Source organism: Schistocerca nitens, unplaced genomic scaffold (genome assembly GCF_023898315.1).
Source record: "Schistocerca nitens isolate TAMUIC-IGC-003100 unplaced genomic scaffold, iqSchNite1.1 HiC_scaffold_205, whole genome shotgun sequence".
NCBI classification, from domain to species: Eukaryota; Metazoa; Arthropoda; class Insecta; order Orthoptera; family Acrididae; genus Schistocerca; species Schistocerca nitens.
This window is the reverse complement of record NW_026045746.1, coordinates 26,334-48,904: the sequence shown is the minus strand read 5'-3', so window position 1 is coordinate 48,904 and position 22,571 is coordinate 26,334. Positions and strand designations below refer to the sequence as shown.

Here is a 22,571-nt window from a genome sequence, read left to right as displayed (position 1 = left end):
AGACCGTCGCGAGGCCGGCGCGAGCTACACCTAGCCGAGTGCTTACATCGTCCACCGCCAACTGCATATGTGTGTGTGTGTGTGTACACACGTATTCTGCGTGCGTGCGGCGGCGGCGACGACGACGACGTTCGCGAGGAGCTAAGGTCATAACTCCAAAAAATTTATTTAAAATTATCTGTGGCCGGACCATAAGAGACGCCAACGAGGCATCCGAAGGCACTGTCCTGTGCCCCCATAAATTACCAGCCTAGTGTAATGCGGCTGCAAGAGCGGTCAAGCACACAGCAAAAAAAAAAAAGAAAAAAAAAGTACTTAAGATAATCTAAATTAATTAAAACAATACGTGGTGTGTAAGCAGCTAACTACTGGGGACATCGACATCTACGACAAGTTTTGTCACCAGCTGAATATCTGATCACTGCAGAATATTAACCCATTTCAGGCTATGTTTTAATTAATTTTAGGTGGGCCGATCCCGGCGGTACTGCAATGCCGGGCCAACCCGCGACAGAGGTGGAGCAAGCCCCTAGCACTCCGTCATGAGCCAAAAATGAGTTTAATATTCTGGTCCTGCGATGCAGGACGTATCAGATACTAAGCTGATAAGAACAGATACTACACTTTGATCTTAGCCAAAAGGCCGAGAAGCGATAAGGAAAATCCGCAGTGGAAGGGCCTAAATGCTTGCAGCGTGTGCGCTCCACATGTGGGAGTGACACACGGTGGTACGGGCCGATATGGCAACAGGCGACCGTCGAAAACATCGCAAAAGCGAGTGCCGGAAGGAACGACATTTCACGAGAGCACTCATCAACAGCCCAGTACTAGCCTCCATGTCGAAGAGTAAACTGCGACTCCCATTTGAACGCCGCTAGCTGCCAGGGCAGCGGAGAAGCCGTGACGCCGCCCCACAGCAGCGCCAGGCCGGCGCGAGCTAGACCGTCGCGAGGCCGGCGCGAGCTACACCTAGCCGAGTGCTTACATCGTCCACCGCCAACTGCATATGTGTGTGTGTGTGTGTACACACGTATTCTGCGTGCGTGCGGCGGCGGCGACGACGACGACGACGTTCGCGAGGAGCTAAGGTCATAACTCCAAAAAATTTATTTAAAATTATCTGTGGCCGGACCATAAGAGACGCCATCGAGGCATCCGAAGGCACTGTCCTGTGCCCCCATAAATTACCAGCCTAGTGTAATGCGGCTGCAAGAGCGGTCAAGCACACAGCAAAAAAAAAAGAAAAAAAAAGTACTTAAGATAATCTAAATTAATTAAAACAATACGTGGTGTGTAAGCAGCTAACTACTGGGGACATCGACATCTACGACAAGTTTTGTCACCAGCTGAATATCTGATCACTGCAGAATATTAACCCATTTCAGGCTATGTTTTAATTAATTTTAGGTGGGCCGATCCCGGCGGTACTGCAATGCCGGGCCAACCCGCGACAGAGGTGGAGCAAGCCCCTAGCACTCCGTCATGAGCCAAAAATGAGTTTAATATTCTGGTCCTGCGATGCAGGACGTATCAGATACTAAGCTGATAAGAACAGATACTACACTTTGATCTTAGCCAAAAGGCCGAGAAGCGATAAGGAAAATCCGCAGTGGAAGGGCCTAAATGCTTGCAGCGTGTGCGCTCCACATGTGGGAGTGACACACGGTGGTACGGGCCGATATGGCAACAGGCGACCGTCGAAAACATCGCAAAAGCGAGTGCCGGAAGGAACGACATTTCACGAGAGCACTCATCAACAGCCCAGTACTAGCCTCCATGTCGAAGAGTAAACTGCGACTCCCATTTGAACGCCGCTAGCTGCCAGGGCAGCGGAGAAGCCGTGACGCCGCCCCACAGCAGCGCCAGGCCGGCGCGAGCTAGACCGTCGCGAGGCCGGCGCGAGCTACACCTAGCCGAGTGCTTACATCGTCCACCGCCAACTGCATATGTGTGTGTGTGTGTGTACACACGTATTCTGCGTGCGTGCGGCGGCGGCGACGACGACGACGACGTTCGCGAGGAGCTAAGGTCATAACTCCAAAAAATTTATTTAAAATTATCTGTGGCCGGACCATAAGAGACGCCAACGAGGCATCCGAAGGCACTGTCCTGTGCCCCCATAAATTACCAGCCTAGTGTAATGCGGCTGCAAGAGCGGTCAAGCACACAGCAAAAAAAAAAGAAAAAAAAAGTACTTAAGATAATCTAAATTAATTAAAACAATACGTGGTGTGTAAGCAGCTAACTACTGGGGACATCGACATCTACGACAAGTTTTGTCACCAGCTGAATATCTGATCACTGCAGAATATTAACCCATTTCAGGCTATGTTTTAATTAATTTTAGGTGGGCCGATCCCGGCGGTACTGCAATGCCGGGCCAACCCGCGACAGAGGTGGAGCAAGCCCCTAGCACTCCGTCATGAGCCAAAAATGAGTTTAATATTCTGGTCCTGCGATGCAGGACGTATCAGATACTAAGCTGATAAGAACAGATACTACACTTTGATCTTAGCCAAAAGGCCGAGAAGCGATAAGGAAAATCCGCAGTGGAAGGGCCTAAATGCTTGCAGCGTGTGCGCTCCACATGTGGGAGTGACACACGGTGGTACGGGCCGATATGGCAACAGGCGACCGTCGAAAACATCGCAAAAGCGAGTGCCGGAAGGAACGACATTTCACGAGAGCACTCATCAACAGCCCAGTACTAGCCTCCATGTCGAAGAGTAAACTGCGACTCCCATTTGAACGCCGCTAGCTGCCAGGGCAGCGGAGAAGCCGTGACGCCGCCCCACAGCAGCGCCAGGCCGGCGCGAGCTAGACCGTCGCGAGGCCGGCGCGAGCTACACCTAGCCGAGTGCTTACATCGTCCACCGCCAACTGCATATGTGTGTGTGTGTGTGTACACACGTATTCTGCGTGCGTGCGGCGGCGGCGACGACGACGACGTTCGCGAGGAGCTAAGGTCATAACTCCAAAAAATTTATTTAAAATTATCTGTGGCCGGACCATAAGAGACGCCAACGAGGCATCCGAAGGCACTGTCCTGTGCCCCCATAAATTACCAGCCTAGTGTAATGCGGCTGCAAGAGCGGTCAAGCACACAGCAAAAAAAAAAAAGAAAAAAAAAGTACTTAAGATAATCTAAATTAATTAAAACAATACGTGGTGTGTAAGCAGCTAACTACTGGGGACATCGACATCTACGACAAGTTTTGTCACCAGCTGAATATCTGATCACTGCAGAATATTAACCCATTTCAGGCTATGTTTTAATTAATTTTAGGTGGGCCGATCCCGGCGGTACTGCAATGCCGGGCCAACCCGCGACAGAGGTGGAGCAAGCCCCTAGCACTCCGTCATGAGCCAAAAATGAGTTTAATATTCTGGTCCTGCGATGCAGGACGTATCAGATACTAAGCTGATAAGAACAGATACTACACTTTGATCTTAGCCAAAAGGCCGAGAAGCGATAAGGAAAATCCGCAGTGGAAGGGCCTAAATGCTTGCAGCGTGTGCGCTCCACATGTGGGAGTGACACACGGTGGTACGGGCCGATATGGCAACAGGCGACCGTCGAAAACATCGCAAAAGCGAGTGCCGGAAGGAACGACATTTCACGAGAGCACTCATCAACAGCCCAGTACTAGCCTCCATGTCGAAGAGTAAACTGCGACTCCCATTTGAACGCCGCTAGCTGCCAGGGCAGCGGAGAAGCCGTGACGCCGCCCCACAGCAGCGCCAGGACGGCGCGAGCTAGACCGTCGCGAGGCCGGCGCAAGCTACACCTAGCCGAGTGCTTACATCGTCCACCGCCAACTGCATATGTGTGTGTGTGTGTGTACACACGTATTCTGCGTGCGTGCGGCGGCGGCGGCGGCGGCGGCGGCGACGACGTTCGCGAGGAGCTAAGGTCATAACTCCAAAAAAATTATTTAAAATTATTTGTGGCCGGACCATAAGAGACGCCATCGAGGCATCCGAAGGCGCTGTCCTGTGCCCCCATAAATTACCAGCCTAGTGTAATGCGGCTGCAAGAGCGGTCAAGCACACAGCAAAAAAAAAAGAAAAAAAAAGTACTTAAGATAATCTAAATTAATTAAAACAATACGTGGTGTGTAAGCAGCTAACTACTGGGGACATCGACATCTACGACAAGTTTTGTCACCAGCTGAATATCTGATCACTGCAGAATATTAACCCATTTCAGGCTATGTTTTAATTAATTTTAGGTGGGCCGATCCCGGCGGTACTGCAATGCCGGGCCAACCCGCGACAGAGGTGGAGCAAGCCCCTAGCACTCCGTCATGAGCCAAAAATGAGTTTAATATTCTGGTCCTGCGATGCAGGACGTATCAGATACTAAGCTGATAAGAACAGATACTACACTTTGATCTTAGCCAAAAGGCCGAGAAGCGATAAGGAAAATCCGCAGTGGAAGGGCCTAAATGCTTGCAGCGTGTGCGCTCCACATGTGGGAGTGACACACGGTGGTACGGGCCGATATGGCAACAGGCGACCGTCGAAAACATCGCAAAAGCGAGTGCCGGAAGGAACGACATTTCACGAGAGCACTCATCAACAGCCCAGTACTAGCCTCCATGTCGAAGAGTAAACTGCGACTCCCATTTGAACGCCGCTAGCTGCCAGGGCAGCGGAGAAGCCGTGACGCCGCCCCACAGCAGCGCCAGGACGGCGCGAGCTAGACCGTCGCGAGGCCGGCGCAAGCTACACCTAGCCGAGTGCTTACATCGTCCACCGCCAACTGCATATGTGTGTGTGTGTGTGTACACACGTATTCTGCGTGCGTGCGGCGGCGGCGGCGGCGGCGGCGGCGACGACGTTCGCGAGGAGCTAAGGTCATAACTCCAAAAAAATTATTTAAAATTATTTGTGGCCGGACCATAAGAGACGCCATCGAGGCATCCGAAGGCACTGTCCTGTGCCCCCATAAATTACCAGCCTAGTGTAATGCGGCTGCAAGAGCGGTCAAGCACACAGCAAAAAAAAAAGAAAAAAAAAGTACTTAAGATAATCTAAATTAATTAAAACAATACGTGGTGTGTAAGCAGCTAACTACTGGGGACATCGACATCTACGACAAGTTTTGTCACCAGCTGAATATCTGATCACTGCAGAATATTAACCCATTTCAGGCTATGTTTTAATTAATTTTAGGTGGGCCGATCCCGGCGGTACTGCAATGCCGGGCCAACCCGCGACAGAGGTGGAGCAAGCCCCTAGCACTCCGTCATGAGCCAAAAATGAGTTTAATATTCTGGTCCTGCGATGCAGGACGTATCAGATACTAAGCTGATAAGAACAGATACTACACTTTGATCTTAGCCAAAAGGCCGAGAAGCGATAAGGAAAATCCGCAGTGGAAGGGCCTAAATGCTTGCAGCGTGTGCGCTCCACATGTGGGAGTGACACACGGTGGTACGGGCCGATATGGCAACAGGCGACCGTCGAAAACATCGCAAAAGCGAGTGCCGGAAGGAACGACATTTCACGAGAGCACTCATCAACAGCCCAGTACTAGCCTCCATGTCGAAGAGTAAACTGCGACTCCCATTTGAACGCCGCTAGCTGCCAGGGCAGCGGAGAAGCCGTGACGCCGCCCCACAGCAGCGCCAGGACGGCGCGAGCTAGACCGTCGCGAGGCCGGCGCAAGCTACACCTAGCCGAGTGCTTACATCGTCCACCGCCAACTGCATATGTGTGTGTGTGTGTGTACACACGTATTCTGCGTGCGTGCGGCGGCGGCGACGACGACGACGTTCGCGAGGAGCTAAGGTCATAACTCCAAAAAATTTATTTAAAATTATCTGTGGCCGGACCATAAGAGACGCCATCGAGGCATCCGAAGGCACTGTCCTGTGCCCCCATAAATTACCAGCCTAGTGTAATGCGGCTGCAAGAGCGGTCAAGCACACAGCAAAAAAAAAAAGAAAAAAAAAGTACTTAAGATAATCTAAATTAATTAAAACAATACGTGGTGTGTAAGCAGCTAACTACTGGGGACATCGACATCTACGACAAGTTTTGTCACCAGCTGAATATCTGATCACTGCAGAATATTAACCCATTTCAGGCTATGTTTTAATTAATTTTAGGTGGGCCGATCCCGGCGGTACTGCAATGCCGGGCCAACCCGCGACAGAGGTGGAGCAAGCCCCTAGCACTCCGTCATGAGCCAAAAATGAGTTTAATATTCTGGTCCTGCGATGCAGGACGTATCAGATACTAAGCTGATAAGAACAGATACTACACTTTGATCTTAGCCAAAAGGCCGAGAAGCGATAAGGAAAATCCGCAGTGGAAGGGCCTAAATGCTTGCAGCGTGTGCGCTCCACATGTGGGAGTGACACACGGTGGTACGGGCCGATATGGCAACAGGCGACCGTCGAAAACATCGCAAAAGCGAGTGCCGGAAGGAACGACATTTCACGAGAGCACTCATCAACAGCCCAGTACTAGCCTCCATGTCGAAGAGTAAACTGCGACTCCCATTTGAACGCCGCTAGCTGCCAGGGCAGCGGAGAAGCCGTGACGCCGCCCCACAGCAGCGCCAGGCCGGCGCGAGCTAGACCGTCGCGAGGCCGGCGCGAGCTACACCTAGCCGAGTGCTTACATCGTCCACCGCCAACTGCATATGTGTGTGTGTGTGTGTACACACGTATTCTGCGTGCGTGCGGCGGCGGCGACGACGACGACGTTCGCGAGGAGCTAAGGTCATAACTCCAAAAAATTTATTTAAAATTATCTGTGGCCGGACCATAAGAGACGCCAACGAGGCATCCGAAGGCACTGTCCTGTGCCCCCATAAATTACCAGCCTAGTGTAATGCGGCTGCAAGAGCGGTCAAGCACACAGCAAAAAAAAAAAAGAAAAAAAAAGTACTTAAGATAATCTAAATTAATTAAAACAATACGTGGTGTGTAAGCAGCTAACTACTGGGGACATCGACATCTACGACAAGTTTTGTCACCAGCTGAATATCTGATCACTGCAGAATATTAACCCATTTCAGGCTATGTTTTAATTAATTTTAGGTGGGCCGATCCCGGCGGTACTGCAATGCCGGGCCAACCCGCGACAGAGGTGGAGCAAGCCCCTAGCACTCCGTCATGAGCCAAAAATGAGTTTAATATTCTGGTCCTGCGATGCAGGACGTATCAGATACTAAGCTGATAAGAACAGATACTACACTTTGATCTTAGCCAAAAGGCCGAGAAGCGATAAGGAAAATCCGCAGTGGAAGGGCCTAAATGCTTGCAGCGTGTGCGCTCCACATGTGGGAGTGACACACGGTGGTACGGGCCGATATGGCAACAGGCGACCGTCGAAAACATCGCAAAAGCGAGTGCCGGAAGGAACGACATTTCACGAGAGCACTCATCAACAGCCCAGTACTAGCCTCCATGTCGAAGAGTAAACTGCGACTCCCATTTGAACGCCGCTAGCTGCCAGGGCAGCGGAGAAGCCGTGACGCCGCCCCACAGCAGCGCCAGGCCGGCGCGAGCTAGACCGTCGCGAGGCCGGCGCGAGCTACACCTAGCCGAGTGCTTACATCGTCCACCGCCAACTGCATATGTGTGTGTGTGTGTGTACACACGTATTCTGCGTGCGTGCGGCGGCGGCGACGACGACGACGACGTTCGCGAGGAGCTAAGGTCATAACTCCAAAAAATTTATTTAAAATTATCTGTGGCCGGACCATAAGAGACGCCATCGAGGCATCCGAAGGCACTGTCCTGTGCCCCCATAAATTACCAGCCTAGTGTAATGCGGCTGCAAGAGCGGTCAAGCACACAGCAAAAAAAAAAGAAAAAAAAAGTACTTAAGATAATCTAAATTAATTAAAACAATACGTGGTGTGTAAGCAGCTAACTACTGGGGACATCGACATCTACGACAAGTTTTGTCACCAGCTGAATATCTGATCACTGCAGAATATTAACCCATTTCAGGCTATGTTTTAATTAATTTTAGGTGGGCCGATCCCGGCGGTACTGCAATGCCGGGCCAACCCGCGACAGAGGTGGAGCAAGCCCCTAGCACTCCGTCATGAGCCAAAAATGAGTTTAATATTCTGGTCCTGCGATGCAGGACGTATCAGATACTAAGCTGATAAGAACAGATACTACACTTTGATCTTAGCCAAAAGGCCGAGAAGCGATAAGGAAAATCCGCAGTGGAAGGGCCTAAATGCTTGCAGCGTGTGCGCTCCACATGTGGGAGTGACACACGGTGGTACGGGCCGATATGGCAACAGGCGACCGTCGAAAACATCGCAAAAGCGAGTGCCGGAAGGAACGACATTTCACGAGAGCACTCATCAACAGCCCAGTACTAGCCTCCATGTCGAAGAGTAAACTGCGACTCCCATTTGAACGCCGCTAGCTGCCAGGGCAGCGGAGAAGCCGTGACGCCGCCCCACAGCAGCGCCAGGCCGGCGCGAGCTAGACCGTCGCGAGGCCGGCGCGAGCTACACCTAGCCGAGTGCTTACATCGTCCACCGCCAACTGCATATGTGTGTGTGTGTGTGTACACACGTATTCTGCGTGCGTGCGGCGGCGGCGACGACGACGACGACGTTCGCGAGGAGCTAAGGTCATAACTCCAAAAAATTTATTTAAAATTATCTGTGGCCGGACCATAAGAGACGCCAACGAGGCATCCGAAGGCACTGTCCTGTGCCCCCATAAATTACCAGCCTAGTGTAATGCGGCTGCAAGAGCGGTCAAGCACACAGCAAAAAAAAAAGAAAAAAAAAGTACTTAAGATAATCTAAATTAATTAAAACAATACGTGGTGTGTAAGCAGCTAACTACTGGGGACATCGACATCTACGACAAGTTTTGTCACCAGCTGAATATCTGATCACTGCAGAATATTAACCCATTTCAGGCTATGTTTTAATTAATTTTAGGTGGGCCGATCCCGGCGGTACTGCAATGCCGGGCCAACCCGCGACAGAGGTGGAGCAAGCCCCTAGCACTCCGTCATGAGCCAAAAATGAGTTTAATATTCTGGTCCTGCGATGCAGGACGTATCAGATACTAAGCTGATAAGAACAGATACTACACTTTGATCTTAGCCAAAAGGCCGAGAAGCGATAAGGAAAATCCGCAGTGGAAGGGCCTAAATGCTTGCAGCGTGTGCGCTCCACATGTGGGAGTGACACACGGTGGTACGGGCCGATATGGCAACAGGCGACCGTCGAAAACATCGCAAAAGCGAGTGCCGGAAGGAACGACATTTCACGAGAGCACTCATCAACAGCCCAGTACTAGCCTCCATGTCGAAGAGTAAACTGCGACTCCCATTTGAACGCCGCTAGCTGCCAGGGCAGCGGAGAAGCCGTGACGCCGCCCCACAGCAGCGCCAGGCCGGCGCGAGCTAGACCGTCGCGAGGCCGGCGCGAGCTACACCTAGCCGAGTGCTTACATCGTCCACCGCCAACTGCATATGTGTGTGTGTGTGTGTACACACGTATTCTGCGTGCGTGCGGCGGCGGCGACGACGACGACGTTCGCGAGGAGCTAAGGTCATAACTCCAAAAAATTTATTTAAAATTATCTGTGGCCGGACCATAAGAGACGCCAACGAGGCATCCGAAGGCACTGTCCTGTGCCCCCATAAATTACCAGCCTAGTGTAATGCGGCTGCAAGAGCGGTCAAGCACACAGCAAAAAAAAAAAAGAAAAAAAAAGTACTTAAGATAATCTAAATTAATTAAAACAATACGTGGTGTGTAAGCAGCTAACTACTGGGGACATCGACATCTACGACAAGTTTTGTCACCAGCTGAATATCTGATCACTGCAGAATATTAACCCATTTCAGGCTATGTTTTAATTAATTTTAGGTGGGCCGATCCCGGCGGTACTGCAATGCCGGGCCAACCCGCGACAGAGGTGGAGCAAGCCCCTAGCACTCCGTCATGAGCCAAAAATGAGTTTAATATTCTGGTCCTGCGATGCAGGACGTATCAGATACTAAGCTGATAAGAACAGATACTACACTTTGATCTTAGCCAAAAGGCCGAGAAGCGATAAGGAAAATCCGCAGTGGAAGGGCCTAAATGCTTGCAGCGTGTGCGCTCCACATGTGGGAGTGACACACGGTGGTACGGGCCGATATGGCAACAGGCGACCGTCGAAAACATCGCAAAAGCGAGTGCCGGAAGGAACGACATTTCACGAGAGCACTCATCAACAGCCCAGTACTAGCCTCCATGTCGAAGAGTAAACTGCGACTCCCATTTGAACGCCGCTAGCTGCCAGGGCAGCGGAGAAGCCGTGACGCCGCCCCACAGCAGCGCCAGGCCGGCGCGAGCTAGACCGTCGCGAGGCCGGCGCGAGCTACACCTAGCCGAGTGCTTACATCGTCCACCGCCAACTGCATATGTGTGTGTGTGTGTGTACACACGTATTCTGCGTGCGTGCGGCGGCGGCGACGACGACGACGACGTTCGCGAGGAGCTAAGGTCATAACTCCAAAAAATTTATTTAAAATTATCTGTGGCCGGACCATAAGAGACGCCATCGAGGCATCCGAAGGCACTGTCCTGTGCCCCCATAAATTACCAGCCTAGTGTAATGCGGCTGCAAGAGCGGTCAAGCACACAGCAAAAAAAAAAGAAAAAAAAAGTACTTAAGATAATCTAAATTAATTAAAACAATACGTGGTGTGTAAGCAGCTAACTACTGGGGACATCGACATCTACGACAAGTTTTGTCACCAGCTGAATATCTGATCACTGCAGAATATTAACCCATTTCAGGCTATGTTTTAATTAATTTTAGGTGGGCCGATCCCGGCGGTACTGCAATGCCGGGCCAACCCGCGACAGAGGTGGAGCAAGCCCCTAGCACTCCGTCATGAGCCAAAAATGAGTTTAATATTCTGGTCCTGCGATGCAGGACGTATCAGATACTAAGCTGATAAGAACAGATACTACACTTTGATCTTAGCCAAAAGGCCGAGAAGCGATAAGGAAAATCCGCAGTGGAAGGGCCTAAATGCTTGCAGCGTGTGCGCTCCACATGTGGGAGTGACACACGGTGGTACGGGCCGATATGGCAACAGGCGACCGTCGAAAACATCGCAAAAGCGAGTGCCGGAAGGAACGACATTTCACGAGAGCACTCATCAACAGCCCAGTACTAGCCTCCATGTCGAAGAGTAAACTGCGACTCCCATTTGAACGCCGCTAGCTGCCAGGGCAGCGGAGAAGCCGTGACGCCGCCCCACAGCAGCGCCAGGCCGGCGCGAGCTAGACCGTCGCGAGGCCGGCGCGAGCTACACCTAGCCGAGTGCTTACATCGTCCACCGCCAACTGCATATGTGTGTGTGTGTGTGTACACACGTATTCTGCGTGCGTGCGGCGGCGGCGACGACGACGACGACGTTCGCGAGGAGCTAAGGTCATAACTCCAAAAAATTTATTTAAAATTATCTGTGGCCGGACCATAAGAGACGCCAACGAGGCATCCGAAGGCACTGTCCTGTGCCCCCATAAATTACCAGCCTAGTGTAATGCGGCTGCAAGAGCGGTCAAGCACACAGCAAAAAAAAAAGAAAAAAAAAGTACTTAAGATAATCTAAATTAATTAAAACAATACGTGGTGTGTAAGCAGCTAACTACTGGGGACATCGACATCTACGACAAGTTTTGTCACCAGCTGAATATCTGATCACTGCAGAATATTAACCCATTTCAGGCTATGTTTTAATTAATTTTAGGTGGGCCGATCCCGGCGGTACTGCAATGCCGGGCCAACCCGCGACAGAGGTGGAGCAAGCCCCTAGCACTCCGTCATGAGCCAAAAATGAGTTTAATATTCTGGTCCTGCGATGCAGGACGTATCAGATACTAAGCTGATAAGAACAGATACTACACTTTGATCTTAGCCAAAAGGCCGAGAAGCGATAAGGAAAATCCGCAGTGGAAGGGCCTAAATGCTTGCAGCGTGTGCGCTCCACATGTGGGAGTGACACACGGTGGTACGGGCCGATATGGCAACAGGCGACCGTCGAAAACATCGCAAAAGCGAGTGCCGGAAGGAACGACATTTCACGAGAGCACTCATCAACAGCCCAGTACTAGCCTCCATGTCGAAGAGTAAACTGCGACTCCCATTTGAACGCCGCTAGCTGCCAGGGCAGCGGAGAAGCCGTGACGCCGCCCCACAGCAGCGCCAGGCCGGCGCGAGCTAGACCGTCGCGAGGCCGGCGCGAGCTACACCTAGCCGAGTGCTTACATCGTCCACCGCCAACTGCATATGTGTGTGTGTGTGTGTACACACGTATTCTGCGTGCGTGCGGCGGCGGCGACGACGACGACGTTCGCGAGGAGCTAAGGTCATAACTCCAAAAAATTTATTTAAAATTATCTGTGGCCGGACCATAAGAGACGCCAACGAGGCATCCGAAGGCACTGTCCTGTGCCCCCATAAATTACCAGCCTAGTGTAATGCGGCTGCAAGAGCGGTCAAGCACACAGCAAAAAAAAAAAAGAAAAAAAAAGTACTTAAGATAATCTAAATTAATTAAAACAATACGTGGTGTGTAAGCAGCTAACTACTGGGGACATCGACATCTACGACAAGTTTTGTCACCAGCTGAATATCTGATCACTGCAGAATATTAACCCATTTCAGGCTATGTTTTAATTAATTTTAGGTGGGCCGATCCCGGCGGTACTGCAATGCCGGGCCAACCCGCGACAGAGGTGGAGCAAGCCCCTAGCACTCCGTCATGAGCCAAAAATGAGTTTAATATTCTGGTCCTGCGATGCAGGACGTATCAGATACTAAGCTGATAAGAACAGATACTACACTTTGATCTTAGCCAAAAGGCCGAGAAGCGATAAGGAAAATCCGCAGTGGAAGGGCCTAAATGCTTGCAGCGTGTGCGCTCCACATGTGGGAGTGACACACGGTGGTACGGGCCGATATGGCAACAGGCGACCGTCGAAAACATCGCAAAAGCGAGTGCCGGAAGGAACGACATTTCACGAGAGCACTCATCAACAGCCCAGTACTAGCCTCCATGTCGAAGAGTAAACTGCGACTCCCATTTGAACGCCGCTAGCTGCCAGGGCAGCGGAGAAGCCGTGACGCCGCCCCACAGCAGCGCCAGGCCGGCGCGAGCTAGACCGTCGCGAGGCCGGCGCGAGCTACACCTAGCCGAGTGCTTACATCGTCCACCGCCAACTGCATATGTGTGTGTGTGTGTGTACACACGTATTCTGCGTGCGTGCGGCGGCGGCGACGACGACGACGTTCGCGAGGAGCTAAGGTCATAACTCCAAAAAATTTATTTAAAATTATCTGTGGCCGGACCATAAGAGACGCCAACGAGGCATCCGAAGGCACTGTCCTGTGCCCCCATAAATTACCAGCCTAGTGTAATGCGGCTGCAAGAGCGGTCAAGCACACAGCAAAAAAAAAAAAGAAAAAAAAAGTACTTAAGATAATCTAAATTAATTAAAACAATACGTGGTGTGTAAGCAGCTAACTACTGGGGACATCGACATCTACGACAAGTTTTGTCACCAGCTGAATATCTGATCACTGCAGAATATTAACCCATTTCAGGCTATGTTTTAATTAATTTTAGGTGGGCCGATCCCGGCGGTACTGCAATGCCGGGCCAACCCGCGACAGAGGTGGAGCAAGCCCCTAGCACTCCGTCATGAGCCAAAAATGAGTTTAATATTCTGGTCCTGCGATGCAGGACGTATCAGATACTAAGCTGATAAGAACAGATACTACACTTTGATCTTAGCCAAAAGGCCGAGAAGCGATAAGGAAAATCCGCAGTGGAAGGGCCTAAATGCTTGCAGCGTGTGCGCTCCACATGTGGGAGTGACACACGGTGGTACGGGCCGATATGGCAACAGGCGACCGTCGAAAACATCGCAAAAGCGAGTGCCGGAAGGAACGACATTTCACGAGAGCACTCATCAACAGCCCAGTACTAGCCTCCATGTCGAAGAGTAAACTGCGACTCCCATTTGAACGCCGCTAGCTGCCAGGGCAGCGGAGAAGCCGTGACGCCGCCCCACAGCAGCGCCAGGACGGCGCGAGCTAGACCGTCGCGAGGCCGGCGCAAGCTACACCTAGCCGAGTGCTTACATCGTCCACCGCCAACTGCATATGTGTGTGTGTGTGTGTACACACGTATTCTGCGTGCGTGCGGCGGCGGCGGCGGCGGCGGCGGCGACGACGTTCGCGAGGAGCTAAGGTCATAACTCCAAAAAAATTATTTAAAATTATTTGTGGCCGGACCATAAGAGACGCCATCGAGGCATCCGAAGGCACTGTCCTGTGCCCCCATAAATTACCAGCCTAGTGTAATGCGGCTGCAAGAGCGGTCAAGCACACAGCAAAAAAAAAAGAAAAAAAAAGTACTTAAGATAATCTAAATTAATTAAAACAATACGTGGTGTGTAAGCAGCTAACTACTGGGGACATCGACATCTACGACAAGTTTTGTCACCAGCTGAATATCTGATCACTGCAGAATATTAACCCATTTCAGGCTATGTTTTAATTAATTTTAGGTGGGCCGATCCCGGCGGTACTGCAATGCCGGGCCAACCCGCGACAGAGGTGGAGCAAGCCCCTAGCACTCCGTCATGAGCCAAAAATGAGTTTAATATTCTGGTCCTGCGATGCAGGACGTATCAGATACTAAGCTGATAAGAACAGATACTACACTTTGATCTTAGCCAAAAGGCCGAGAAGCGATAAGGAAAATCCGCAGTGGAAGGGCCTAAATGCTTGCAGCGTGTGCGCTCCACATGTGGGAGTGACACACGGTGGTACGGGCCGATATGGCAACAGGCGACCGTCGAAAACATCGCAAAAGCGAGTGCCGGAAGGAACGACATTTCACGAGAGCACTCATCAACAGCCCAGTACTAGCCTCCATGTCGAAGAGTAAACTGCGACTCCCATTTGAACGCCGCTAGCTGCCAGGGCAGCGGAGAAGCCGTGACGCCGCCCCACAGCAGCGCCAGGACGGCGCGAGCTAGACCGTCGCGAGGCCGGCGCAAGCTACACCTAGCCGAGTGCTTACATCGTCCACCGCCAACTGCATATGTGTGTGTGTGTGTGTACACACGTATTCTGCGTGCGTGCGGCGGCGGCGGCGGCGGCGGCGGCGACGACGTTCGCGAGGAGCTAAGGTCATAACTCCAAAAAAATTATTTAAAATTATTTGTGGCCGGACCATAAGAGACGCCATCGAGGCATCCGAAGGCACTGTCCTGTGCCCCCATAAATTACCAGCCTAGTGTAATGCGGCTGCAAGAGCGGTCAAGCACACAGCAAAAAAAAAAGAAAAAAAAAGTACTTAAGATAATCTAAATTAATTAAAACAATACGTGGTGTGTAAGCAGCTAACTACTGGGGACATCGACATCTACGACAAGTTTTGTCACCAGCTGAATATCTGATCACTGCAGAATATTAACCCATTTCAGGCTATGTTTTAATTAATTTTAGGTGGGCCGATCCCGGCGGTACTGCAATGCCGGGCCAACCCGCGACAGAGGTGGAGCAAGCCCCTAGCACTCCGTCATGAGCCAAAAATGAGTTTAATATTCTGGTCCTGCGATGCAGGACGTATCAGATACTAAGCTGATAAGAACAGATACTACACTTTGATCTTAGCCAAAAGGCCGAGAAGCGATAAGGAAAATCCGCAGTGGAAGGGCCTAAATGCTTGCAGCGTGTGCGCTCCACATGTGGGAGTGACACACGGTGGTACGGGCCGATATGGCAACAGGCGACCGTCGAAAACATCGCAAAAGCGAGTGCCGGAAGGAACGACATTTCACGAGAGCACTCATCAACAGCCCAGTACTAGCCTCCATGTCGAAGAGTAAACTGCGACTCCCATTTGAACGCCGCTAGCTGCCAGGGCAGCGGAGAAGCCGTGACGCCGCCCCACAGCAGCGCCAGGACGGCGCGAGCTAGACCGTCGCGAGGCCGGCGCAAGCTACACCTAGCCGAGTGCTTACATCGTCCACCGCCAACTGCATATGTGTGTGTGTGTGTGTACACACGTATTCTGCGTGCGTGCGGCGGCGGCGACGACGACGACGTTCGCGAGGAGCTAAGGTCATAACTCCAAAAAATTTATTTAAAATTATCTGTGGCCGGACCATAAGAGACGCCATCGAGGCATCCGAAGGCACTGTCCTGTGCCCCCATAAATTACCAGCCTAGTGTAATGCGGCTGCAAGAGCGGTCAAGCACACAGCAAAAAAAAAAAGAAAAAAAAAGTACTTAAGATAATCTAAATTAATTAAAACAATACGTGGTGTGTAAGCAGCTAACTACTGGGGACATCGACATCTACGACAAGTTTTGTCACCAGCTGAATATCTGATCACTGCAGAATATTAACCCATTTCAGGCTATGTTTTAATTAATTTTAGGTGGGCCGATCCCGGCGGTACTGCAATGCCGGGCCAACCCGCGACAGAGGTGGAGCAAGCCCCTAGCACTCCGTCATGAGCCAAAAATGAGTTTAATATTCTGGTCCTGCGATGCAGGACGTATCAGATACTAAGCTGATAAGAACAGATACTACACTTTGATCTTAGCCAAAAGGCCGAGAAGCGATAAGGAAAATCCGCAGTGGAAGGGCCTAAATGCTTGCAGCGTGTGCGCTCCACATGTGGGAGTGACACACGGTGGTACGGGCCGATATGGCAACAGGCGACCGTCGAAAACATCGCAAAAGCGAGTGCCGGAAGGAACGACATTTCACGAGAGCACTCATCAACAGCCCAGTACTAGCCTCCATGTCGAAGAGTAAACTGCGACTCCCATTTGAACGCCGCTAGCTGCCAGGGCAGCGGAGAAGCCGTGACGCCGCCCCACAGCAGCGCCAGGCCGGCGCGAGCTAGACCGTCGCGAGGCCGGCGCGAGCTACACCTAGCCGAGTGCTTACATCGTCCACCGCCAACTGCATATGTGTGTGTGTGTGTGTACACACGTATTCTGCGTGCGTGCGGCGGCGGCGACGACGACGACGTTCGCGAGGAGCTAAGGTCATAACTCCAAAAAATTTATTTAAAATTATCTGTGGCCGGACCATAAGAGACGCCAACGAGGCATCCGAAGGCACTGTCCTGTGCCCCCATAAATTACCAGCCTAGTGTAATGCGGCTGCAAGAGCGGTCAAGCACACAGCAAAAAAAAAAAAGAAAAAAAAAGTACTTAAGATAATCTAAATTAATTAAAACAATACGTGGTGTGTAAGCAGCTAACTACTGGGGACATCGACATCTACGACAAGTTTTGTCACCAGCTGAATATCTGATCACTGCAGAATATTAACCCATTTCAGGCTATGTTTTAATTAATTTTAGGTGGGCCGATCCCGGCGGTACTGCAATGCCGGGCCAACCCGCGACAGAGGTGGAGCAAGCCCCTAGCACTCCGTCATGAGCCAAAAATGAGTTTAATATTCTGGTCCTGCGATGCAGGACGTATCAGATACTAAGCTGATAAGAACAGATACTACACTTTGATCTTAGCCAAAAGGCCGAGAAGCGATAAGGAAAATCCGCAGTGGAAGGGCCTAAATGCTTGCAGCGTGTGCGCTCCACATGTGGGAGTGACACACGGTGGTACGGGCCGATATGGCAACAGGCGACCGTCGAAAACATCGCAAAAGCGAGTGCCGGAAGGAACGACATTTCACGAGAGCACTCATCAACAGCCCAGTACTAGCCTCCATGTCGAAGAGTAAACTGCGACTCCCATTTGAACGCCGCTAGCTGCCAGGGCAGCGGAGAAGCCGTGACGCCGCCCCACAGCAGCGCCAGGCCGGCGCGAGCTAGACCGTCGCGAGGCCGGCGCGAGCTACACCTAGCCGAGTGCTTACATCGTCCACCGCCAACTGCATATGTGTGTGTGTGTGTGTACACACGTATTCTGCGTGCGTGCGGCGGCGGCGACGACGACGACGACGTTCGCGAGGAGCTAAGGTCATAACTCCAAAAAATTTATTTAAAATTATCTGTGGCCGGACCATAAGAGACGCCATCGAGGCATCCGAAGGCACTGTCCTGTGCCCCCATAAATTACCAGCCTAGTGTAATGCGGCTGCAAGAGCGGTCAAGCACACAGCAAAAAAAAAAGAAAAAAAAAGTACTTAAGATAATCTAAATTAATTAAAACAATACGTGGTGTGTAAGCAGCTAACTACTGGGGACATCGACATCTACGACAAGTTTTGTCACCAGCTGAATATCTGATCACTGCAGAATATTAACCCATTTCAGGCTATGTTTTAATTAATTTTAGGTGGGCCGATCCCGGCGGTACTGCAATGCCGGGCCAACCCGCGACAGAGGTGGAGCAAGCCCCTAGCACTCCGTCATGAGCCAAAAATGAGTTTAATATTCTGGTCCTGCGATGCAGGACGTATCAGATACTAAGCTGATAAGAACAGATACTACACTTTGATCTTAGCCAAAAGGCCGAGAAGCGATAAGGAAAATCCGCAGTGGAAGGGCCTAAATGCTTGCAGCGTGTGCGCTCCACATGTGGGAGTGACACACGGTGGTACGGGCCGATATGGCAACAGGCGACCGTCGAAAACATCGCAAAAGCGAGTGCCGGAAGGAACGACATTTCACGAGAGCACTCATCAACAGCCCAGTACTAGCCTCCATGTCGAAGAGTAAACTGCGACTCCCATTTGAACGCCGCTAGCTGCCAGGGCAGCGGAGAAGCCGTGACGCCGCCCCACAGCAGCGCCAGGCCGGCGCGAGCTAGACCGTCGCGAGGCCGGCGCGAGCTACACCTAGCCGAGTGCTTACATCGTCCACCGCCAACTGCATATGTGTGTGTGTGTGTGTACACACGTATTCTGCGTGCGTGCGGCGGCGGCGACGACGACGACGACGTTCGCGAGGAGCTAAGGTCATAACTCCAAAAAATTTATTTAAAATTATCTGTGGCCGGACCATAAGAGACGCCATCGAGGCATCCGAAGGCACTGTCCTGTGCCCCCATAAATTACCAGCCTAGTGTAATGCGGCTGCAAGAGCGGTCAAGCACACAGCAAAAAAAAAAGAAAAAAAAAGTACTTAAGATAATCTAAATTAATTAAAACAATACGTGGTGTGTAAGCAGCTAACTACTGGGGACATCGACATCTACGACAAGTTTTGTCACCAGCTGAATATCTGATCACTGCAGAATATTAACCCATTTCAGGCTATGTTTTAATTAATTTTAGGTGGGCCGATCCCGGCGGTACTGCAATGCCGGGCCAACCCGCGACAGAGGTGGAGCAAGCCCCTAGCACTCCGTCATGAGCCAAAAATGAGTTTAATATTCTGGTCCTGCGATGCAGGACGTATCAGATACTAAGCTGATAAGAACAGATACTACACTTTGATCTTAGCCAAAAGGCCGAGAAGCGATAAGGAAAATCCGCAGTGGAAGGGCCTAAATGCTTGCAGCGTGTGCGCTCCACATGTGGGAGTGACACACGGTGGTACGGGCCGATATGGCAACAGGCGACCGTCGAAAACATCGCAAAAGCGAGTGCCGGAAGGAACGACATTTCACGAGAGCACTCATCAACAGCCCAGTACTAGCCTCCATGTCGAAGAGTAAACTGCGACTCCCATTTGAACGCCGCTAGCTGCCAGGGCAGCGGAGAAGCCGTGACGCCGCCCCACAGCAGCGCCAGGCCGGCGCGAGCTAGACCGTCGCGAGGCCGGCGCGAGCTACACCTAGCCGAGTGCTTACATCGTCCACCGCCAACTGCATATGTGTGTGTGTGTGTGTACACACGTATTCTGCGTGCGTGCGGCGGCGGCGACGACGACGACGACGTTCGCGAGGAGCTAAGGTCATAACTCCAAAAAATTTATTTAAAATTATCTGTGGCCGGACCATAAGAGACGCCAACGAGGCATCCGAAGGCACTGTCCTGTGCCCCCATAAATTACCAGCCTAGTGTAATGCGGCTGCAAGAGCGGTCAAGCACACAGCAAAAAAAAAAGAAAAAAAAAGTACTTAAGATAATCTAAATTAATTAAAACAATACGTGGTGTGTAAGCAGCTAACTACTGGGGACATCGACATCTACGACAAGTTTTGTCACCAGCTGAATATCTGATCACTGCAGAATATTAACCCATTTCAGGCTATGTTTTAATTAATTTTAGGTGGGCCGATCCCGGCGGTACTGCAATGCCGGGCCAACCCGCGACAGAGGTGGAGCAAGCCCCTAGCACTCCGTCATGAGCCAAAAATGAGTTTAATATTCTGGTCCTGCGATGCAGGACGTATCAGATACTAAGCTGATAAGAACAGATACTACACTTTGATCTTAGCCAAAAGGCCGAGAAGCGATAAGGAAAATCCGCAGTGGAAGGGCCTAAATGCTTGCAGCGTGTGCGCTCCACATGTGGGAGTGACACACGGTGGTACGGGCCGATATGGCAACAGGCGACCGTCGAAAACATCGCAAAAGCGAGTGCCGGAAGGAACGACATTTCACGAGAGCACTCATCAACAGCCCAGTACTAGCCTCCATGTCGAAGAGTAAACTGCGACTCCCATTTGAACGCCGCTAGCTGCCAGGGCAGCGGAGAAGCCGTGACGCCGCCCCACAGCAGCGCCAGGCCGGCGCGAGCTAGACCGTCGCGAGGCCGGCGCGAGCTACACCTAGCCGAGTGCTTACATCGTCCACCGCCAACTGCATATGTGTGTGTGTGTGTGTACACACGTATTCTGCGTGCGTGCGGCGGCGGCGACGACGACGACGTTCGCGAGGAGCTAAGGTCATAACTCCAAAAAATTTATTTAAAATTATCTGTGGCCGGACCATAAGAGACGCCAACGAGGCATCCGAAGGCACTGTCCTGTGCCCCCATAAATTACCAGCCTAGTGTAATGCGGCTGCAAGAGCGGTCAAGCACACAGCAAAAAAAAAAAAGAAAAAAAAAGTACTTAAGATAATCTAAATTAATTAAAACAATACGTGGTGTGTAAGCAGCTAACTACTGGGGACATCGACATCTACGACAAGTTTTGTCACCAGCTGAATATCTGATCACTGCAGAATATTAACCCATTTCAGGCTATGTTTTAATTAATTTTAGGTGGGCCGATCCCGGCGGTACTGCAATGCCGGGCCAACCCGCGACAGAGGTGGAGCAAGCCCCTAGCACTCCGTCATGAGCCAAAAATGAGTTTAATATTCTGGTCCTGCGATGCAGGACGTATCAGATACTAAGCTGATAAGAACAGATACTACACTTTGATCTTAGCCAAAAGGCCGAGAAGCGATAAGGAAAATCCGCAGTGGAAGGGCCTAAATGCTTGCAGCGTGTGCGCTCCACATGTGGGAGTGACACACGGTGGTACGGGCCGATATGGCAACAGGCGACCGTCGAAAACATCGCAAAAGCGAGTGCCGGAAGGAACGACATTTCACGAGAGCACTCATCAACAGCCCAGTACTAGCCTCCATGTCGAAGAGTAAACTGCGACTCCCATTTGAACGCCGCTAGCTGCCAGGGCAGCGGAGAAGCCGTGACGCCGCCCCACAGCAGCGCCAGGCCGGCGCGAGCTAGACCGTCGCGAGGCCGGCGCGAGCTACACCTAGCCGAGTGCTTACATCGTCCACCGCCAACTGCATATGTGTGTGTGTGTGTGTACACACGTATTCTGCGTGCGTGCGGCGGCGGCGACGACGACGACGACGTTCGCGAGGAGCTAAGGTCATAACTCCAAAAAATTTATTTAAAATTATCTGTGGCCGGACCATAAGAGACGCCATCGAGGCATCCGAAGGCACTGTCCTGTGCCCCCATAAATTACCAGCCTAGTGTAATGCGGCTGCAAGAGCGGTCAAGCACACAGCAAAAAAAAAAGAAAAAAAAAGTACTTAAGATAATCTAAATTAATTAAAACAATACGTGGTGTGTAAGCAGCTAACTACTGGGGACATCGACATCTACGACAAGTTTTGTCACCAGCTGAATATCTGATCACTGCAGAATATTAACCCATTTCAGGCTATGTTTTAATTAATTTTAGGTGGGCCGATCCCGGCGGTACTGCAATGCCGGGCCAACCCGCGACAGAGGTGGAGCAAGCCCCTAGCACTCCGTCATGAGCCAAAAATGAGTTTAATATTCTGGTCCTGCGATGCAGGACGTATCAGATACTAAGCTGATAAGAACAGATACTACACTTTGATCTTAGCCAAAAGGCCGAGAAGCGATAAGGAAAATCCGCAGTGGAAGGGCCTAAATGCTTGCAGCGTGTGCGCTCCACATGTGGGAGTGACACACGGTGGTACGGGCCGATATGGCAACAGGCGACCGTCGAAAACATCGCAAAAGCGAGTGCCGGAAGGAACGACATTTCACGAGAGCACTCATCAACAGCCCAGTACTAGCCTCCATGTCGAAGAGTAAACTGCGACTCCCATTTGAACGCCGCTAGCTGCCAGGGCAGCGGAGAAGCCGTGACGCCGCCCCACAGCAGCGCCAGGCCGGCGCGAGC

The 22,571-nt window shown here is 51.4% G+C and overlaps 24 non-coding genes across 24 annotated transcripts; all 24 read right to left on the bottom strand.

Moving 5' to 3' along the window:
• Window positions 1-462: 462 nt before the first annotated feature.
• Window positions 463-655, bottom strand: LOC126220755 (U2 spliceosomal RNA). The gene has a single exon (XR_007543114.1). It is a non-coding gene; the product is annotated as a U2 spliceosomal RNA (small nuclear RNA).
• Window positions 656-1,402: 747 nt separating this feature from the next.
• LOC126220754 (U2 spliceosomal RNA) lies at window positions 1,403-1,595 on the bottom strand. The gene has a single exon (XR_007543113.1). It is a non-coding gene; the product is annotated as a U2 spliceosomal RNA (small nuclear RNA).
• A 747-nt stretch (window positions 1,596-2,342) lies between these two features.
• Window positions 2,343-2,535, bottom strand: LOC126220838 (U2 spliceosomal RNA). The gene has a single exon (XR_007543189.1). It is a non-coding gene; the product is annotated as a U2 spliceosomal RNA (small nuclear RNA).
• A 746-nt stretch (window positions 2,536-3,281) lies between these two features.
• Window positions 3,282-3,474, bottom strand: LOC126220837 (U2 spliceosomal RNA). The gene has a single exon (XR_007543188.1). It is a non-coding gene; the product is annotated as a U2 spliceosomal RNA (small nuclear RNA).
• Window positions 3,475-4,227: 753 nt separating this feature from the next.
• Window positions 4,228-4,420, bottom strand: LOC126220836 (U2 spliceosomal RNA). The gene has a single exon (XR_007543187.1). It is a non-coding gene; the product is annotated as a U2 spliceosomal RNA (small nuclear RNA).
• Window positions 4,421-5,173: 753 nt separating this feature from the next.
• LOC126220835 (U2 spliceosomal RNA) lies at window positions 5,174-5,366 on the bottom strand. The gene has a single exon (XR_007543186.1). It is a non-coding gene; the product is annotated as a U2 spliceosomal RNA (small nuclear RNA).
• A 745-nt stretch (window positions 5,367-6,111) lies between these two features.
• LOC126220834 (U2 spliceosomal RNA) lies at window positions 6,112-6,304 on the bottom strand. Its single transcript, XR_007543185.1, has one exon. It is a non-coding gene; the product is annotated as a U2 spliceosomal RNA (small nuclear RNA).
• Window positions 6,305-7,050: 746 nt separating this feature from the next.
• Window positions 7,051-7,243, bottom strand: LOC126220832 (U2 spliceosomal RNA). Its single transcript, XR_007543183.1, has one exon. It is a non-coding gene; the product is annotated as a U2 spliceosomal RNA (small nuclear RNA).
• A 747-nt stretch (window positions 7,244-7,990) lies between these two features.
• Window positions 7,991-8,183, bottom strand: LOC126220830 (U2 spliceosomal RNA). Its single transcript, XR_007543182.1, has one exon. It is a non-coding gene; the product is annotated as a U2 spliceosomal RNA (small nuclear RNA).
• A 747-nt stretch (window positions 8,184-8,930) lies between these two features.
• On the bottom strand, window positions 8,931-9,123 carry LOC126220829 (U2 spliceosomal RNA). Its single transcript, XR_007543181.1, has one exon. It is a non-coding gene; the product is annotated as a U2 spliceosomal RNA (small nuclear RNA).
• Window positions 9,124-9,869: 746 nt separating this feature from the next.
• On the bottom strand, window positions 9,870-10,062 carry LOC126220828 (U2 spliceosomal RNA). The gene has a single exon (XR_007543180.1). It is a non-coding gene; the product is annotated as a U2 spliceosomal RNA (small nuclear RNA).
• A 747-nt stretch (window positions 10,063-10,809) lies between these two features.
• Window positions 10,810-11,002, bottom strand: LOC126220827 (U2 spliceosomal RNA). The gene has a single exon (XR_007543179.1). It is a non-coding gene; the product is annotated as a U2 spliceosomal RNA (small nuclear RNA).
• A 747-nt stretch (window positions 11,003-11,749) lies between these two features.
• On the bottom strand, window positions 11,750-11,942 carry LOC126220826 (U2 spliceosomal RNA). The gene has a single exon (XR_007543178.1). It is a non-coding gene; the product is annotated as a U2 spliceosomal RNA (small nuclear RNA).
• A 746-nt stretch (window positions 11,943-12,688) lies between these two features.
• LOC126220825 (U2 spliceosomal RNA) lies at window positions 12,689-12,881 on the bottom strand. Its single transcript, XR_007543177.1, has one exon. It is a non-coding gene; the product is annotated as a U2 spliceosomal RNA (small nuclear RNA).
• Window positions 12,882-13,627: 746 nt separating this feature from the next.
• On the bottom strand, window positions 13,628-13,820 carry LOC126220824 (U2 spliceosomal RNA). The gene has a single exon (XR_007543176.1). It is a non-coding gene; the product is annotated as a U2 spliceosomal RNA (small nuclear RNA).
• A 753-nt stretch (window positions 13,821-14,573) lies between these two features.
• On the bottom strand, window positions 14,574-14,766 carry LOC126220823 (U2 spliceosomal RNA). Its single transcript, XR_007543175.1, has one exon. It is a non-coding gene; the product is annotated as a U2 spliceosomal RNA (small nuclear RNA).
• A 753-nt stretch (window positions 14,767-15,519) lies between these two features.
• On the bottom strand, window positions 15,520-15,712 carry LOC126220822 (U2 spliceosomal RNA). The gene has a single exon (XR_007543174.1). It is a non-coding gene; the product is annotated as a U2 spliceosomal RNA (small nuclear RNA).
• Window positions 15,713-16,457: 745 nt separating this feature from the next.
• On the bottom strand, window positions 16,458-16,650 carry LOC126220819 (U2 spliceosomal RNA). Its single transcript, XR_007543172.1, has one exon. It is a non-coding gene; the product is annotated as a U2 spliceosomal RNA (small nuclear RNA).
• Window positions 16,651-17,396: 746 nt separating this feature from the next.
• Window positions 17,397-17,589, bottom strand: LOC126220818 (U2 spliceosomal RNA). Its single transcript, XR_007543171.1, has one exon. It is a non-coding gene; the product is annotated as a U2 spliceosomal RNA (small nuclear RNA).
• A 747-nt stretch (window positions 17,590-18,336) lies between these two features.
• On the bottom strand, window positions 18,337-18,529 carry LOC126220817 (U2 spliceosomal RNA). Its single transcript, XR_007543170.1, has one exon. It is a non-coding gene; the product is annotated as a U2 spliceosomal RNA (small nuclear RNA).
• Window positions 18,530-19,276: 747 nt separating this feature from the next.
• On the bottom strand, window positions 19,277-19,469 carry LOC126220816 (U2 spliceosomal RNA). Its single transcript, XR_007543169.1, has one exon. It is a non-coding gene; the product is annotated as a U2 spliceosomal RNA (small nuclear RNA).
• A 747-nt stretch (window positions 19,470-20,216) lies between these two features.
• LOC126220815 (U2 spliceosomal RNA) lies at window positions 20,217-20,409 on the bottom strand. Its single transcript, XR_007543168.1, has one exon. It is a non-coding gene; the product is annotated as a U2 spliceosomal RNA (small nuclear RNA).
• A 746-nt stretch (window positions 20,410-21,155) lies between these two features.
• On the bottom strand, window positions 21,156-21,348 carry LOC126220814 (U2 spliceosomal RNA). The gene has a single exon (XR_007543167.1). It is a non-coding gene; the product is annotated as a U2 spliceosomal RNA (small nuclear RNA).
• Window positions 21,349-22,095: 747 nt separating this feature from the next.
• On the bottom strand, window positions 22,096-22,288 carry LOC126220813 (U2 spliceosomal RNA). The gene has a single exon (XR_007543166.1). It is a non-coding gene; the product is annotated as a U2 spliceosomal RNA (small nuclear RNA).
• Window positions 22,289-22,571: the final 283 nt, after the last annotated feature.